Here is a 17,019-nt window from a genome sequence, read left to right as displayed (position 1 = left end):
ATTTATAATTGTGCTTGTGTCTGTTCCTTGTAATATTATATCAATTTTTGAAAACATTCTGCTATTATCCTTTCAAATATTTCTTGTGGCATATTCTTCTCTGTTTCTGGAACTCAGACATTGTCACCATGTCTAATTATCTCTTGTGCTTTTTTTTTTTTTTTGGTAATTTCTATAATTTTGTACTTGATGATTTAATCTAAATGTTTTCTCCTAATGTATCTTCCAGTTTGTAATTCTCTCCTTCAGCTTTATCTAAACTGTTGTTATATCTGTTTATTGAGTGCTTAATCTATTTTTTCTCTAAATTACCTTTTGTTTATTTGTTTTGTTTTTTGGGATAGGGTCTCACTGTGTTGCCCACGTGGTCTTGGTGTTAAACTCCTGGACTCAGGTGTTCCTTCCACCTCAGCCTCCCTAGTAGCTGGAACTACAGGCCTGCACCATTTTATCCAGCCTACACTGAACATTTCATATGACTCTAAACATTCCCAGCATCTCTGGGTGAACTTCTCATCTTCAGGCAATTAGGGGGGAGATATTAACAATATATATTAACAACATATAATTAATGTAATTAACGATATCTATTAACAATATAGAACCATCTCAACCACAAAAGTTTAAGTATGATTTTTGTTTTCCAGTTTTTATTTACTATTAGAACATAACCTTTTGAAATCCAAAGTGAAAGTCTTGGATGTATATCAGGGTTTCGCCTCCTGAACTCTAGTTTTTGTTATTTCAGCTTTGTACATTTGTTAAAATATCTGCTCAGTTTCTCAGTCCCTAAAAATCCCTGCTTAGAATTTGCCTTCACCTTTATTGAAAAAAAGGCCTAAAGGAGCTACCTACTGTCCTTTTGTAAGAGACTAATCCATGCTCTGCCCCCATGACTTAATCACTTCCCTACTTGATGTTTGTTTTAGTCCATTTGTACCAATGACAAGACACTAGACTAGGTAATTTAGACTACGTAAAAAGCAATCCCTAATATAGGGCTTACTGGGTTTTTCTTTTTAGTATTTTTCAATCTTTCTAATATCTTCAAATATTTTTTCTTAATCTTTATCCAGTTTTATAATTGTTATCAGTGGGAGAATTAGTCTAAAATAATACCATCTATTATTGGTGGTAGTTCCTAATTATTTGTATTTTAAATTTGCATAATTTTGCATAGTTATCTATTCGTTACCAGTATTTTCAATTGTGTCTTTTATGCATCTAGACATGATAAACATTGTTGCTTCATAAACTCTATCTGGTAATTTCAATATCCAATGCACATCTGTCTCCTGTCTTTTCTATTGCTTCTGGCTCACAGTATCCTATTTCTTTTTGTGTTTTGATACATTGCCTGCGTACATCAATTGTGCTTTAAACCAAAAAGTATTATTTTTTGAGGCTCAGAAAGAAGGTGTATTCTATTAGATATGATTTGCATTTGCTTTGAGCTGTTCACGAGGTAATAACCAATGGGAGATACTCTTAATCCAGCATAAAACTTGAAACTCTCATAAACCTTTAGAAAGCAGTTCTACTGCAAGGCTAGCCAGAGACAAAATCTATTCAAAGGTCATTTTTCAACTTTCTTTCCTCTTAACCTCTTTTCGGGTAGCTAGAAAGCATTATTTGTGGATTAAGTTTACACTCCTGTGTGTCCTAAATTAAGTGTGAGTAGTCTCCTCTCAGATTCCTTGCAAAGGGCAGGTTCTAAATTTGGACTTCCTCCTCTGTCCTCACCATGTTTTGGCAAACTCAGCATACACTTTCAAAGTTAAAAGCATCTTGACGTTTGTTTTAGTCCATTTGTACCGATAACAAGACACTAGACTAGGTAATTTAGAAAGCATGGAAATTCGTTGTCTCACAATTCTGGAGCCTGAGAATTCTAAGATCAGATGCTGGCAGGTCTGGTGTCTGATAAAGGTTGCTCTGTCTCCAAGAGGGCACCTCTAGGCTGCATGCTCTGAAGAATGTTGTGTCTTTGGAAGGACAAAAAGGGCCTAAAGGAGCTACCTCCTGTCCTTTTGTAAGAGACTAATCCATGCTCTGCCCCCATGACTTAATCACTTCCCCAAAGGCCTCATTTCTTAATACCGTCACAATGGGGATTAAATGGCAACATGAATTTTGGAGGGGACACATTCTAACTAGAACAGTGCTCATGTGGACAATTTACATCTCTGTTGTTTTGTTCCTTCTTACCCTTTCTATGCCTGCTTTTCTTTTTTTTTCTTTTATTTATTTATTTATTTATTTTTTACCATTTATTAACTTTTAAATGATTTTTAAATATTTTATCCAGAATTTAAATTTTTATCATTAGTAGATTTAATATAAATAAAGTAACTCATAATTATTGCAAATAGAAGTTCCCTTTTTGTGTTTAATATATTGGGAAAAATAAAATGTGATTTTATGTAATGTGCTTTGGGGAATTTATTGGCATTTTTTGGTACTAATACATGATGAAAAATATTTCCTTGGTAGTTGAAACAAATGGTTGTTTAATTCTTAGTTGGGTATGATGTTAATTATGTATGCCATTTTAGTTTAAATATGGATCTATTATAACAAATCAATATGCTTTATTTGTGCACATGCATAAATATCATTTAATATTATCTTTGTCTAACACTACATATATTTACTTCTCTGTATCAATTTCTACGTTATGTACATTAATATATTTGACTATGATATTGCATATTTTAATTTTTAAAAAATAAATTTGAAGCAATTTTAAATTTATTTATGCTGAAGCACAGGCAAGCAGGTTGATAATGAAAAGAGAAAACAGCTAACTCTTGCGAGTCTAGAATTAATAGTGGGATAGCATGTGACCAGTCTAAGGTGAAAGGGCCAGTGAGTCTAGGAGCACCTAGAAATTAGGATTTTTGTGTCTTAGATTGTACAAATCAGATAATAGGTCCTAACATATACATATATTAGTCAGGTTTCTTTCATATGCTTTTCTTGGTGAAAAATCATTACCAAATTGACTTTCTTTAATTCTTGGTAAAGTATTAAAATGTGTATAACAGACATTTTTTTAGAAAACTAATTCATGGGGAAATGTATTTTTCTATACAGATTTCCAGTGGAAAACCTGCAGATGCTCACATAAGAAACATTCTTTTGAATAAACATGTTGCAAGCCCCTTATATTTGCATACTCAAGAGAATAATTGTTTCAAAGATATGGGCTGTAAACACATGTGGTTGTCTACCAGATTATGAACACCAGACTTGAGACATATATTTTTCAGGTATACAGCTTGAGGAAATTATTGAATACTCAGCACAAATGCCACGTCTTGGGGAATATTTGGAGAAATGTAGGTGCTACTGTATTTTGAGTAATCAGTCCCTCCAGCTCTCATCCTGACGGGTGGAAAATTTATTTTATTTTCCTTCAACAAAGGGAAACAAAATTGTAGCTCTCTTAATGCATAGTTTGTTAAGCAATTTCCATTTTGTCATTGGATCTCACAGATGTTCAGAAATGGTTAAGCCAAAAAAACAAGTTTCAACTCATGTTTCAACTCATCAGTAACTTATAACAAAGTACATTTCAATCAGTTTAATTGTTTATTTGAAGTACACAAAAAGAAGCATCTTTAGGGGCCAGTAAAATCCTTTCTTGCTTTATGGGCAAGAAGTTATAAAGTCACATACTATGCCCAAATATTTGACTTTTCATTTATTCTTTGTAATTTATTTTCCCTGGAGCCAAAAGATGTAGAAATGTTTGTTTATAAATGCACCCTAGCAGCTTCCATAAATCTAAGAAGCTCCAGTCTTCAAACTGCTATTCTCAGAATTTCTTCTAACTTATGCTTATTAAAATTGTCTCCAGATCAAATTTTCCAGAGAGTAGCCTAGAAGTAATTAATTTTATAAAAATTAATCATACCTCCTCCTGTAAAGTAGCCATTTCCAACCAGCCTGATCTAACAAGGGCAACCATACAGACTAGTTTGCCCAGGTCATTTCTGTTTCCAGAGAGACATTACAACTAATATCCTCTTATAGTCTCAAAAGGTATAGTTCTTAATGGTAAATTATATAGCCATACTGGATTGAAAAAGGCTTAAGACTCAGTATCATCCTGAAGGGGAAAAAAAATCTAATATTATATATCTATGCTGTACCCCTCCCCTAGTTAAACCAATGTATTTTCAACACGCTTTCTTCTACTCTTTGAAGTATAATTTCTCTTTATTTTGGTTAGAAGTGTGCTCATGGTTCTTTAGTTGAACAATTATAGAAAATATTACTGTCTTCAATAATTAATGAATTCTACAGACTTCTTTCAGGATTTTCTACTATAGAGTAAGGAAATCTCTCTATATCTTTGCATTTTAGTGGTTTGCTGTTCTGCCATTGTTTGCCTATAAACAATTCCTTTCTCATAAGAAATTTATATAAAATAACAATTTTAATATGCCAACTAAGTGGATTTAAGTGAGAACAAGTGATTCTTGTGGAATATTTACTGTGGAACGTTTGCAGGAACTAACCAGTGTCTTTGTATTCATTTCCACATGTCTTCTGTCACTGAATTCTTGCTTTAGAGAAAGACATGCTCTTCTTAGGTCAGAATTACAGATAACTAAGGCTATTTTTAGATTGATTATTTGTTTCATTTTAAAAACTTCGACCTTGACATTCTCTATTTTATAAACTGAATGACCACAAAACTGATTATACAGCTGACTAGATGGCATATGGGAACCTGTATTAAATAGTTCTTATAAGAGTACTATAGTAATTCTTTCTAATCTTTTTCAGAACATGTTTTTATAAATAACATGAATACTTTTGAACTTAAGGAAAAACAAATAACAAGACATAAAGATTCATGAAAACATCTTTTATAGAACCAGTTAGATTCTTGAAAACATCTTTTATAGAACCATCTCAGCCTTTAATTCAGAGTACTTTTGTATAATCCCAACATCTTGATGATCCTGGGTGACTACAGGGGCCTCAATTAACTTATGTTTAGAAACACTGTAGGTAATAGGCATAGTTGTATTCTTGAAAGAGTTTAAATAAGGAATCTAAGCAATTAGAAGTTATCTTCAGTTAATTAAAAAAAAAAAAGGTGAACAAATCAACAAGGTCTGAACGCACTCCATAGCTTTGTACTTTTACTTGATTTTCTATTCTTGTGAGTAAGCATATCAGAATTAGTATGTCGTATTTATTCTGTTGAAATGAAAAGTCAAAAGCCATCCATAGAACGTCACTTTCTACCCTCAGATATGAACATCAGTTAGAGCTCAATGTGAAAAATAAGTTCTATCTTTTCTCATTATATCCCTTTATCAATATTAGGACTGCAGTCTTTTACTATGTTTTTTATCCACCCTGTTTCATATGCTATTGTGTTTAGTGTTCGAATATGTATTAGTGATAATGAGTCTTATAATGGAGTAAGATAGAATTTTTGAAATTTCTTCTTACATAAGAAGTTCTCCACCCTGGGGAACACCCTTGATTCCTAACTTTCATATTTCTAGGTAATAGAAACTATGCTTGCATTGTTTGAAATAACAAATAAGCAATACTTTCTTCTGTTCCTTCCCATGATCACTGGTAACCTTGAGGTAGTTCGTCTCATAGACTTAAATACTTGAACTTAATAAAGTTATCTGCCATCCTTCCTGGACTCAACAGATGCACAACTGGCAAGTCTTTGTAGTCCTATGGCAGGAGAGAAATTTCACGGTTGTACCAGCCTATGTGGTGTTCAGACATCAAAATGTAAGCATCCTCCCTTGAGTCTCCCCTTACCCAAGAGTTCAACACGACTTTCCTAGTGGTCCATGTGCTTGCCAAACCAAGGTTATCTCTTGCTTTAAATACCTAGGAAAATCTGAGCATATGTGGTGTTACTATAGGTAAATCATATCTATAAGGTTTTTGACTTTTTTTTTTTCTTCTTTTTCTTCCCTGGTTGAGCTTAAAATGAAAAACAGAAACCAGGGACCTGTCAAATACATGTGAAACATGAGGCTTTCTTTCTAAAACAGGAAATATATAAGGCAGCAAAAACATTGTTGAAGAGAGGCAAATACAGATAAAATTCAGATATATTTTATTCCCAACATGGAATTTTGCCTAGCTATGATGAATAGGGGTTTGAAATTGAATTCTGCCTCGTATTTTTGTGGGCAAATGATTTCCCACAAAAGTGGGTGTGAATGTTGTTGACATAGTATCTTTAGTATTAAAAAAAAATTTAAATACTAAAAAAAAATTTATATTGATTTAAACTACAGACGGCAGGAAAGATAATCAACTCAAAAAAAAAAAAAAAAAAAACCAAGCAGGTATACTACAAAGAAACAGTAGTAGCATACAAGTTGACCACTTAATAATTTAAATGAAATAGTTATGTTTTTGAATAGACATGTTTTTCCTAGCACCTGGTAGAATAAATAGAGGGGAAAAAAAATCCACGTATGTTAAATTATAGATTAAACCCTATAGAAAGAGCTTTCTTCCCATTCGTGGTTTGTGTTTAAGGCAGAAATAACATTATTTTAAAGGTTAAACCTGTTTAGAAGCCATTTCACTTTTCACCTAAATTTGGAGGTCCTATAAATATTTAAGAATTACATAAATGTAAACTATATTGTTTCCTTTCAGAATTTGTTTGACAAGAGCAGATAATAGTTCCCCACTGCACATTTAGATGTCTCCTTTATTTCTGAGCGTGCTTTCTCCTCCATCTCGCTTTCCCCACAATTTGGAATTTCGTTTCCTCTCATGTTTTATTGAAAAGGCTCTTTGCCATTATATCACTTCGTTTTCCGGTTTCATCCTTTTGTGTGAAGGCACATATTGCAGCATTCCTGGTCTAAGGACCCTAGACAGCGAGGGAAATGGGCAGCCACGAGAATCTCAGTCAAGGTTGAAAGAAAGCTTTTCTTTATGGTCTTTCTAAAAAAAAAAAAAAAAAAAAAAAAAAAAAAAAAAACCGAATGCCCTGAATGGGGTGGGGGTGGGGGGGCACATTTAGGTTATTGCCATGACAATTCTAATTGTTGGAACTTTATTCTTATTATGGTCTTTATTCCCGTTGGCTTCACCCTAACAGCACACATAGAGGAGTCACTTTAATTTCTGGGCTGGTTTGGGAGAACATTGGGAGCCAAGAATCATCATCTTTTTTTTTTTTTTTTTTTTTTTTTGTTGCGATAACAAAAACACACGGTCAAGGGGGTCTAACTGGAATTGCATTTTATAGGCATGCAGAGATCGGTATGAAGGGAAGACATGCTCCCCGTGACCCCTGGAAGCTCTCTCTCTTCACAAATGATGGGGCCTACATTTTAAATTACAGGAGATTCCAATTACTGTGCAAAATTATGGGGCTCCATGAGCTCCCTCTATGGGCTAATTGAACGTCTGCAAATTATATTTCTTCTTCTTCTTCTCCTTTTTTTTTTTTTTTTTCTTCTTTTCCGCCCTTCTTCCCATCTCCCCCTTGACAAAGCCTCTGTGTGGCCTGCGGGCGGGCGCCAGGGCCTGGGGTTGTGCACTCGAGCTGTGCAAGATGGCTGCCCCAAGGCTGTTTGAAGCTGGCGCGTTTGAAGCTGCCGCGCGTGTTTGAAGCTGCGGCATTTGAAGCTGTCGGGCTTGAAGCTGGCGCGTGTGTTTGAAGCTGCGGCATTTGATGTTCCTGAGGACGTTTGTAAATTTGAGACAGACTTTAATATTGTTAGACGGTAGGGGAGTCCTTTTCAACCCCCTTTTTCATTTTTTTTTTTTTTTACTTGAACTTTTTAAAAAAGTTTTATTTAACTTTTTTTTTTTTTTTTTCCCTCTCAACTATTTTAACTACTTATGTCAGCCGAGGAATGCTGTGATTCACAGTCATTATTGTAAGGAGGCTGTTATGTATTTTTAGTGCTGCTGGGACCATAGGAATTCTTGAGTGGCTTTGACTGGATACAACAATGTGGAGAATAAGCCCAACTGTGAAAAATTGCTACTGTGGCCACAGAACAGTACAGAATAATTTTTTTTTTTTTTTTTTTTTTTTTTTTGAAAAAAGGGCAGACTCCTGGTCGCTTTTTTAGAAGAGGGCCCGAGGAATGCCCCGCTGTTGCATTAGCAAGATTAATGATTGTAGAGGTAGAACAAATGTGTATGTGAGGAGAAGTTGGGGATTCGGTGCATGGTGAAATTAGGTTTGCAATTTTCCTGGAGTGAAGCATTTTCTATTTTCTTCCTATTATTTTTCCCCCCTCCAGTTGCTCTAAGAACTCAGGAGGAAGGTCGATGTCAATATGGAACAACACTGTCAACCCTTTGGACAATACTGTGAAAATGAGTGGTATTTGATACAAAGAGCTCGCACTCTTAAGTGGAAGAGAAAGGGGTGATATTGTTAATGTTGGCAAAGAAAAGAAATGGTTACCTTGGAGGGTGTAGACTGTGGTTTTGGAAATGTCTTTAGAGGAACTCTGCAGATAAAGGTTAAAAAGTGGAATAAAAATTGGGAAAATGGCTATGAGTTGTCAAATCCAAAATGGACTGTTTTGGGTGCAAATAAATTTTTCACTTAATTCCTCATCTGGATCAGTATCACACACTTGAATGTGGAGTTGAAGCCATGTGCTTTCACCTGCTATCTAGGGCTTTCCTCTGAGGGGTGCTGTGCATTAGAAGCCTTCTTTGGTGGGTCTGTGATCCCTTTTCCTCTTTGGAAGTAGAGTGCTCAATTTTGCTCATGATCCTTCTCTTGAAAATGGCGTAATGACTTCTTGACATCAGCTGTTTATCAGGGGTTAAAACATGCCTACCATTACCATAAGTTTTCCATTGTTTCTATAAAATTATATCTGTTATTCACCTGTATTTATATTGTATGTCTACCCAGGATTAAGGTGTTTGGTTCAGTGTCTCATTCAATTGTAGTGAATATTTGCACGTTCTTTGGTTCTGGAAAAAGCTATTAAAACTGAGGTGTTGCCTTTTAAAACAAAGAACTGGTTATATTTTAATAAATTACTTAAATGTGTGCTTTATTTAACTCAGAAGACTGTATCTCACAAAAGCTTGAATGATGAAAACATATATTTCTTATCTATTTGATAATAAATTTTCTAATTTATTCTATAGTTTCCTATTTATTCCCTAATGTCTTGGACCCTGTTTTCTCGCAAATAATTGTGTTTAAGAATTTTCCTTTCATTATTTCCTGATCTGGTGGGAATAGAAATTCATTATCTTTCTTTACATGGTAAAAAATCATGTTCAATTCCACGTTGTCATTATTAACTTCTTTCATTGAATTCCTTTGAATCCACTTGTCTGTTCCATTCTGTTTGCTAATCATTTATTTTACAGTGTAAATATTTAACTAAATTTGTACTTGGAACTTCATATGAGCAATATTGACATCAATTCATTGAGAACTAAGATCTTGCAGACTATCAATGCAATATATTAATAATCTGGTACAATAAGTCATTTCATGCATCGTAAGACATTAAAAATGAAATGACATAGGAAGTCTATAAAATTAGTGACTGCACATATGGCCTCGTATGTTGTTATCAAAACTTTGTTTAAAACATTTCATAATACAAGAGACAATTTACACATACATACACAAACAAGGGTGCATAGGTACATCTACCTTTGTATACATGTATATGCTTGTTTATTTACTTACATTTAATTATAAAGTTTTTGTAATCAAGTCAAGTTTTTTCTAATTGCTCAGACTCTGTAATTTAATACTCATTGGATTTATAGTACTGCTTTACTTACCTTAGACAGATTTTTTTTACAATTTTCCTACTTTTGCCATTAATATGTTCCATGAAGTTATGATCTACATTTGGTCATAAAAAAATTGCTTGAGAATAACTGAACACATTCTTGAGTGAGAACTGCATGTATTTTATTATATATTTGCTTAAACATAGCTAGTTTAATAAGGGAAAAGTATAAATGTTGAAAACTGGTACTTAACACAGTTAAGAAACTTTTGGGAAAGCCTTATCAGTCTGGCTACCATGTCTTATGGTTCTTGTTCCTTCCTGGTTTGTCTAAGAAATTGCTTTTGATTTTTAAAATAGTTATGGTGATTTTTTTTTCATACTCTTGTCAATTGCAATTGATATCAGGTAACATCTCTTTGTAATGGGTTTCCACACATATGTGCTTCTTTTATTAATCTTAAAATACAGGCTTTTAATCCAAGTAGTGATTTCTCCTCCTTGATTTGTTAGCTCTCCTTTAATCCGAGTGTTCCTTTCTCCATGTACTTTCTCTGCCATTATCATGGTTGAGTTTATAATTTGTTAGTTGTGGTAAAGAAATGATAAGAATAACTTGCTTAATGAGATCCAAGCTGAAAACAGCTTTTTCCATTATCTAGTATTGTGATCCTATTTTTTTTGCCACATTTAATAACCATATCTTCATTATAGAACCAGGTTTTTATTGTTTATTCATTCACAATATTGCAAAGCCTTATTATTTGACTTATTAATAGTTATTAGATTTGTTATGACCTCACATTGCTGATATTACTTTATACTCTTTTATAAATAATCAAGTTTCCATTTCTTTCTATTAATTCTTTTATTTTAAGGCAAAAACAGATTAGAAATTCTAGACAAAATTTCCATATTTATGTTCCATTTTAAAATGAGTTTTATGAGAATATTGTTTGTATACTACAAATTTACCAATATTAAATACATATTAAAGAGTTTTGACACATATAGACCTGTGACCACCGCCACAATCACCAAACATTTCCATCACCCTGAAATGTCTCTCTTGCTCCTTTAAAGTCAATTGTATGTACCCCTCTCCTCCAGTTTGAGCCTTTGGCAACCACTGATCTTTTTTTCACTGTAGTTTTGCCTTTTAAAAAATTTCAAATTAGTGAAATTATATAGCATGTGCTCTTTTGTGTCTATCTTCTTTCACTTAGCATTTTTTTAAAAAAAATCATTTATGTCATTGCATGTGGAAGAAGATTTTTTTCTTGTTTTGCTGAATAGTATTGTACTGCATGAAAATATCAGAATTTGTTTATCCACATACAATTTGACAGGCTCTTCCAGTTTTCATGATTATATATGCAGCTACTGTAAACATTTGCATGCAGGGGTTTTGTGTAAACGTAAGTTTTAATTTCTCTTGGGTAAGTCTCTAGGCATGGAATTGTTGGAACATGTATTTTGAGTCTTACAAAAAGTATTATACTGTTTTCCACAGTGGCTGTATTAGTTTGCATTCCTACCAGGAATGTATGAGAGTCTCAGGATTATTACATCCTCACCAACACTTGGTGTTGTTAGTCTTTTTAATTTTAGCCACAGGAGTGGTTAGTGTATATATTTTTTTTTCGACATTTTTGTTCCATGGTAGCTATTCATTTCTGTCCTGATTATGATTACTCTATCTAATGCATTGCAAGATGTTTTAATATTTTCATGGGTTGTTTTTTATAACATTATTCTTTGGAAGTCTTTAAAAATATTATTATTTCTTAGTTTCTTTTAGTGATTTATAAACTAAGGTAGCCAAAATCCAAATATGAACAAATCAGTCTTCAGTCTTAAGTGAGCATGCTAATGATTTTTACCTTCATTTTTTTTTTTCTGAAAACTAGTAAAAAGATTATCTTTAAGACCCTGGGTTTTATTGGAGTCCATAAACTATCTAGAAGTTACAAATAAGAACAATATATGGTGAAACAATCAGCAATTTGATATTTTAGCAACCATTTTTTTTCAACAAATTTTCACTACATTCAACACCCAAAGAATCACTATACAATTCAGCCCTGTCATTTTCTGAAATGGCTCTGTTTTTATTCTCATTAGACAGCTTAGAGAAACCATTGTCTATTAAAGAAACCACTTTTATTTAATCCAGTATCTACTTACATTTGTCAGAATTGGTGATTCTTAACCTTTTTTTTTTTTTCTTTTAAATAGCACTAACTGTTCTCATATCTCTGACTTTGTTCTCTGGATGTTAAAAAGACACATAGTCACTTTGTCAAAGTTCTTTAAAATCCAAAGTAAATGAGAATCATCATCATTTCTATTACACTATTCTGTGTAAGAGTGTTTCATTTCAGTGTATGCTGGGGTTCTGATTTTTGTCAGTGTGGTTCAGTTACTAGTTCAGAATAAATACTTAATTAAGTTAGATTAAGAGATAGATTGATTGATTTTTAATCAAAGAGTTTATACAGCAACCCAAACTAAATGTGAATGAATGGCATAACCATTAAGTTCTCTTTCCTCAAAAAAACAAACAAAAAACCCCTTGTAATTCAAACTGTATTTCAAAATATGCTCATAAGGTACTTTTAAAACATTGATTAATGTGTATTAATTCTTTTGTGAATGATGTTGTGCAGGTCTGTGTTTGAGGACAAATCAGAGTTCTATACAGACTTCTAAGTTTTGTCAGACTTTAAAAGTGAACATGTGGTATTACAAAGTGAAGGACTCTTGCCATTAAAACTATGAGTTAATCCGACTTCCTGGGAAGTTCACCCTTGGTGAAAGGGTTCCTGTTGTATGGGAGACCCTTTTACATGCAGTATTTTCTCATAAAAAAAGAAATTTTGTGTCTTTGATTTTAAATCTGGCATTATTATTCATAAATAAAGATACTAGAGGAATTTTCAATAATACACTGAATAATGAAGGTAGAGAATTGTGAATATTTTTGGTCATCTTTTTTCAACAATTTGCAAATTAATCTCATTTCCCCTCTACTGCTAGGTTCAGTTATTATTATTAGATTGTTAAATTTTGATTTACCTTAGAAATACTGTCAAAGCTTGAGAGATTAGGATCTTTTTTTGATATTTGGAAGAAAAAAATAGATAATAAAAGAAGCTAATATCAAAAACAACTCAAAATTTAAAATTTTACAAAATTTACTGTAGTAACACAATTGACTTAGTATCCTACAGTTCTTGAGACTGAAGATAAAGAAACTAATTTCATAAAGATTTTCTTTTAAAAATGTGGCATGAAAATTCAATGATCCTTTCCGTAATATTCCATATTCTACAAACATCTGGGTTTTTTAAGTGAACTGGTTGGCTTTAATATTTAAACTTTAACATTTAATATTAAACTTTAACATAAAACCTTCTTTAAAGTGGAGACTCATTTATTCCTTCAGATCCTTGTGTATGTTTGTTCAGGGTGACTGCGATTATTTCAAATCCTTGTTCTTAGGTCATGAGTAAGAATATCTAACAAGTGATCAGATGTACACATCTTTACACTGGTTTTCATTTTTGATTTCTAGAAAGCCAGACTGTGTTTTCTAGGAAACATGAACTATGGATTTCGCTCAAGTAAGAATCCCAGAAACCTGGGGTAATTCTGAGTATTTGTTTTCCACCCACCAAGTCTCCAAAGAATTCTTGCATCTTACTCTTCCATAATAGATCTGTTCTTAGTCCAGCCTAAATCCCGCCTGGCAATTTGCATCACAGGACCCCCACATCTGTTATACTGCAGGGTTGAATCCAAGGGATTTAAGCTTTCCCCTTAGGAGATACTGCTCTCATTCATACCACACAGAGGGAGGGCATTCCTGCCTCCCCCCTAGCCACTTCTCCACACCCTTGCCTGGAGAGTTATTCCTAATGGTGTATGATCCAGAAAATGGATTATTTTAATACACTATGCTTTTTAAATATATTCTTATAAGTCAGAACATTATGGTAGCCTCCATTTTTAAGTCTAAAACTTTCTGTGAAAAAGTTTAACGTGTGTTGTCTATTGATTTTTGATAAGATGAATTTTGAGTTTCTTTTTCACATTTACCTCATTTTGAGGAGAGGAAAATCTATGAGAGATCTGTAATACTGCACTCTTCCAATGAATGCAGGTATTTGTCACATCTTACTTGTTTTTTTTTCCCTTCTTCTTAGGCCCATCACCTAATTGTTGTACTTATAAAAAGTTTATAGCTTATTTACTTGTTTCTGAATTTGGTGTCAGCATTGATTTTAAAATAGCCTTTTTGAATAATTTCATTGTGTGAATTGCTTTCATGGGAGCTCTTTAGAAAAATGCATGAAAAAGTCTCACTTAAGATACTATGAATGTGTAAAATATCTTGATATAACATTAAAAGGAAAAAATATGTGAACTGTATAATGAAAATGACAAAAGTTTGCTGTCACTTGAGTCTGTTCTATCAAATAAATACTAAATATATTAAAAGAGGTCTTCTTCACGTTACTGAAAGCTCAGTCCTTGTCCCCATGCCAGTCCAATAATAAGGACATGATTTTGAGAAAAAGGAAAAGGAAGTTTTATTGTTTTCCAAGCAAAGGAGAAGCACAGAGACTCCTGTCCCAGAGGCTTTGATTCTGCCTATCTGAGGGGGACAGGGGACTTTTAAAGAGATGATTCAAAGGCCACATTCCACATGTTCTCTGTCCAGAATTATAAGTCACATGTTAATTTGGGAGACAGTCATTTCTGAGATCTTCTGGTCCATCCCCAGGGTCTGGATTACTTTTTTTTTTTTTTTTTTAACTAATAAAAAAAAAAATGTATTTACTTAGAAGCATTCAGAATGTCAACAAAACAGCTGCAACTTTTTTTTTTTTTTTTTTTTTTTTGCAATTACAGAGTGGTATTCAGTTAACAGAACAACAATTATTTCGTATAAGCTGCATCAGAGACAACTGAAGATGAAAAACTACCGTCCCCATATAAAACTAATTTGTGCTGTGCACCAACAAGAATCTGCTTTAAATTTCCATGCCAATTCACAACCCCCACACTGTACCAGGCAAGGTTAGTGGCCACCAAGAGTATCACCAAGAAAGGGCTGTCTAAAGAAGACACATTGGGGAGTGTGTTAACTATATAAAAAAAGACACTGTACAGTTTAAAAACAAATCTTACACAGCCTTACATTTCAATTTCTTTTTCTTTAAAAGGAGTGAGTAGTGTACAGGGGGGTTAAATGCTTTATAGACAAGAAAAAAAAACTGCGCTAGAACCAACTTATTCATCATCATCATCTTCTTCTTCATCTTCTTCATCTTCCTCCTCATCATCCTCTTCATCTTCCTTATCTTCCTTCTTTTTCTTGCTTTTTTCAGCCTTGACAACTCCCTTGTTGGCTGCATCAGGTTTTCCTTTAGCTCAGAAGGCAACAATATCCTTTTCCTATTTTTCCTTCAGCCTAGCAGCTTTCTTTTCCTAAGGCTGCTTGTCTTCCGCAGCAGTGTGATTCCACATCTCTGTTTCTTTGCAACATCACCAGTGGATAGGCCAGGATGCTCTCCCTTGATTTTGGGGTGATACTCAGAACAGAACAAGAAGAAGGCCAATGGAGGCCTCTTGGGTGCATTGGGATCCTTGAACTTCTTTTCTGTTTCCCCTTTAGGAGGGATATAGGTTTTCCTTTCTCTTTCATAACGGGCCTTGTCCACCTTTGCCATATCTTCAAATTTTCCTTTCTCTTTAGCAGACATAGTCTTCCACCTCTCTGAGCACTTCTTAGAAACCTCTGAGAAGTTGACTGAAGCATCTGGGTGCTTCTTCTTGTGCTCCTCCCCGCAAGTTTGCAGAAAGAATGCATATGATGACATTTTGCCTCTCCGCCTCTTAGGATCTCCTTTGCCCATGTTTAGTTACTTTTCCTCAGCGAGGCACAGAGTCGCCCAGTGTCTGTCTGGCTGTCAGTTGCCCCAGCGCTGTCTCTATGGAGCTCAATGTACTGCAATGAGGTCTGGATTACTTTAATTCCTATGCTGGGTGTGTACTCAAGGACAGATAACTCTGCCTAAAATGGGGATAAAGATAATTCATTTTCTCCTGAGATTAGGGAGGGAAAGAGGGTAGGGAGGAAAAGGAAAAGAGGAAGAGAAAGAAACATGTTCATTTAAAAAATAAGTTGCAGTGGCAGAGCAGCAGGACTACATTCAAAGCATAAAGTGGATCACTGTTACATTTCCCCACTGTTGATTTCTATATTTTATTTCTATGGAAAAATGGGTGAAAACATCTCCAAGCTGCTTCCTGCTGAAAGAAGGTAAAGTTGGGGAAAGTGACCCAAAGTCCTTCTTCTCTATCAGGTGGGTCATGGACAGTTAAGGGTATTCGGCATCAGGACAGTCCAGAGGTCCACAGTGGCAGATGGCAGGTCACTGGACAAGGCAGACATAGGGTGGGGATCATGCTAAGACAAAAATAAGACAGCAAAGTGTTACTTGTTTTCTTTCTTTTTTTTTTTTTTAATGAACAGTGACTACAGAAGCAATTAGTATCTTAGCCAGTCTCTGAAAACCATGAAGACAGTAACTTATAATCACACCAGTAAAAAACATATCAAGTTTATGTAGGAAGTATTACTGAAAGCTTGCTCCTTGTCCCCAATATCAATTCAATAATGAGGACATGGTTTTGAGAATAAGGTTTATTGCTTTGCTAGCAAAGGAAAAACATAAGGGACTCCTGTTCCAGAGGCTGTGATTCTCCCCATCAGCAAGAACAGGGGACTTTTAAAGAGGTCATTCAAAGGCTACATTCCACATGTCCTCTGTTAGTGTTGTAATTCACTTTTAATTTGGGAGAAAGTAATTTTTGAGATCTTCTGGCACTATCCCCAAAGTGTGGATTATTTTATTCCTATGGTGGGCATTCAAGGACAGATAACTCTGCCTAAAATGGGGAAGAAAGGTAATCCTATTTCTCCTAAGATTGGGCAGGGGTACCCGGGGAGGAAGAGAAAACAAATATATCCATTTTAAAAATAAGTAGCAGTGGCAGAGCAGCAAGGACTGTAGTCAAAGCATAAAGTGGACCACTGTTACAGGAGGTTAGAAAGATTTGTAGGGCTATGAGATCAGGCTCAGTTTGGCTCAGGGCAAACCTCTGACTCTAGAATCTTTTGTGTTCATTATTATTAGGTACTCCCACACAAGAGCTCTTCCTTTATAGCCTATAGCTTTACTTGCTATAGGCTGACACA

The 17,019-nt window shown here is 34.2% G+C and overlaps 1 pseudogene; it reads right to left on the bottom strand.

The window, feature by feature from the left end:
• Positions 1-15,047: 15,047 nt before the first annotated feature.
• On the bottom strand, positions 15,048-15,673 carry LOC143380472 (high mobility group protein B1 pseudogene; annotated as a pseudogene).
• Between the last annotated feature and the right edge of the window lie 1,346 nt (positions 15,674-17,019).

Source organism: Callospermophilus lateralis, chromosome 14, assembly GCF_048772815.1.
Source record: "Callospermophilus lateralis isolate mCalLat2 chromosome 14, mCalLat2.hap1, whole genome shotgun sequence".
Lineage (NCBI taxonomy): Eukaryota > Metazoa > Chordata > Mammalia > Rodentia > Sciuridae > Callospermophilus > Callospermophilus lateralis.
This window is presented reverse-complemented; position numbering and strand designations above follow the sequence as displayed.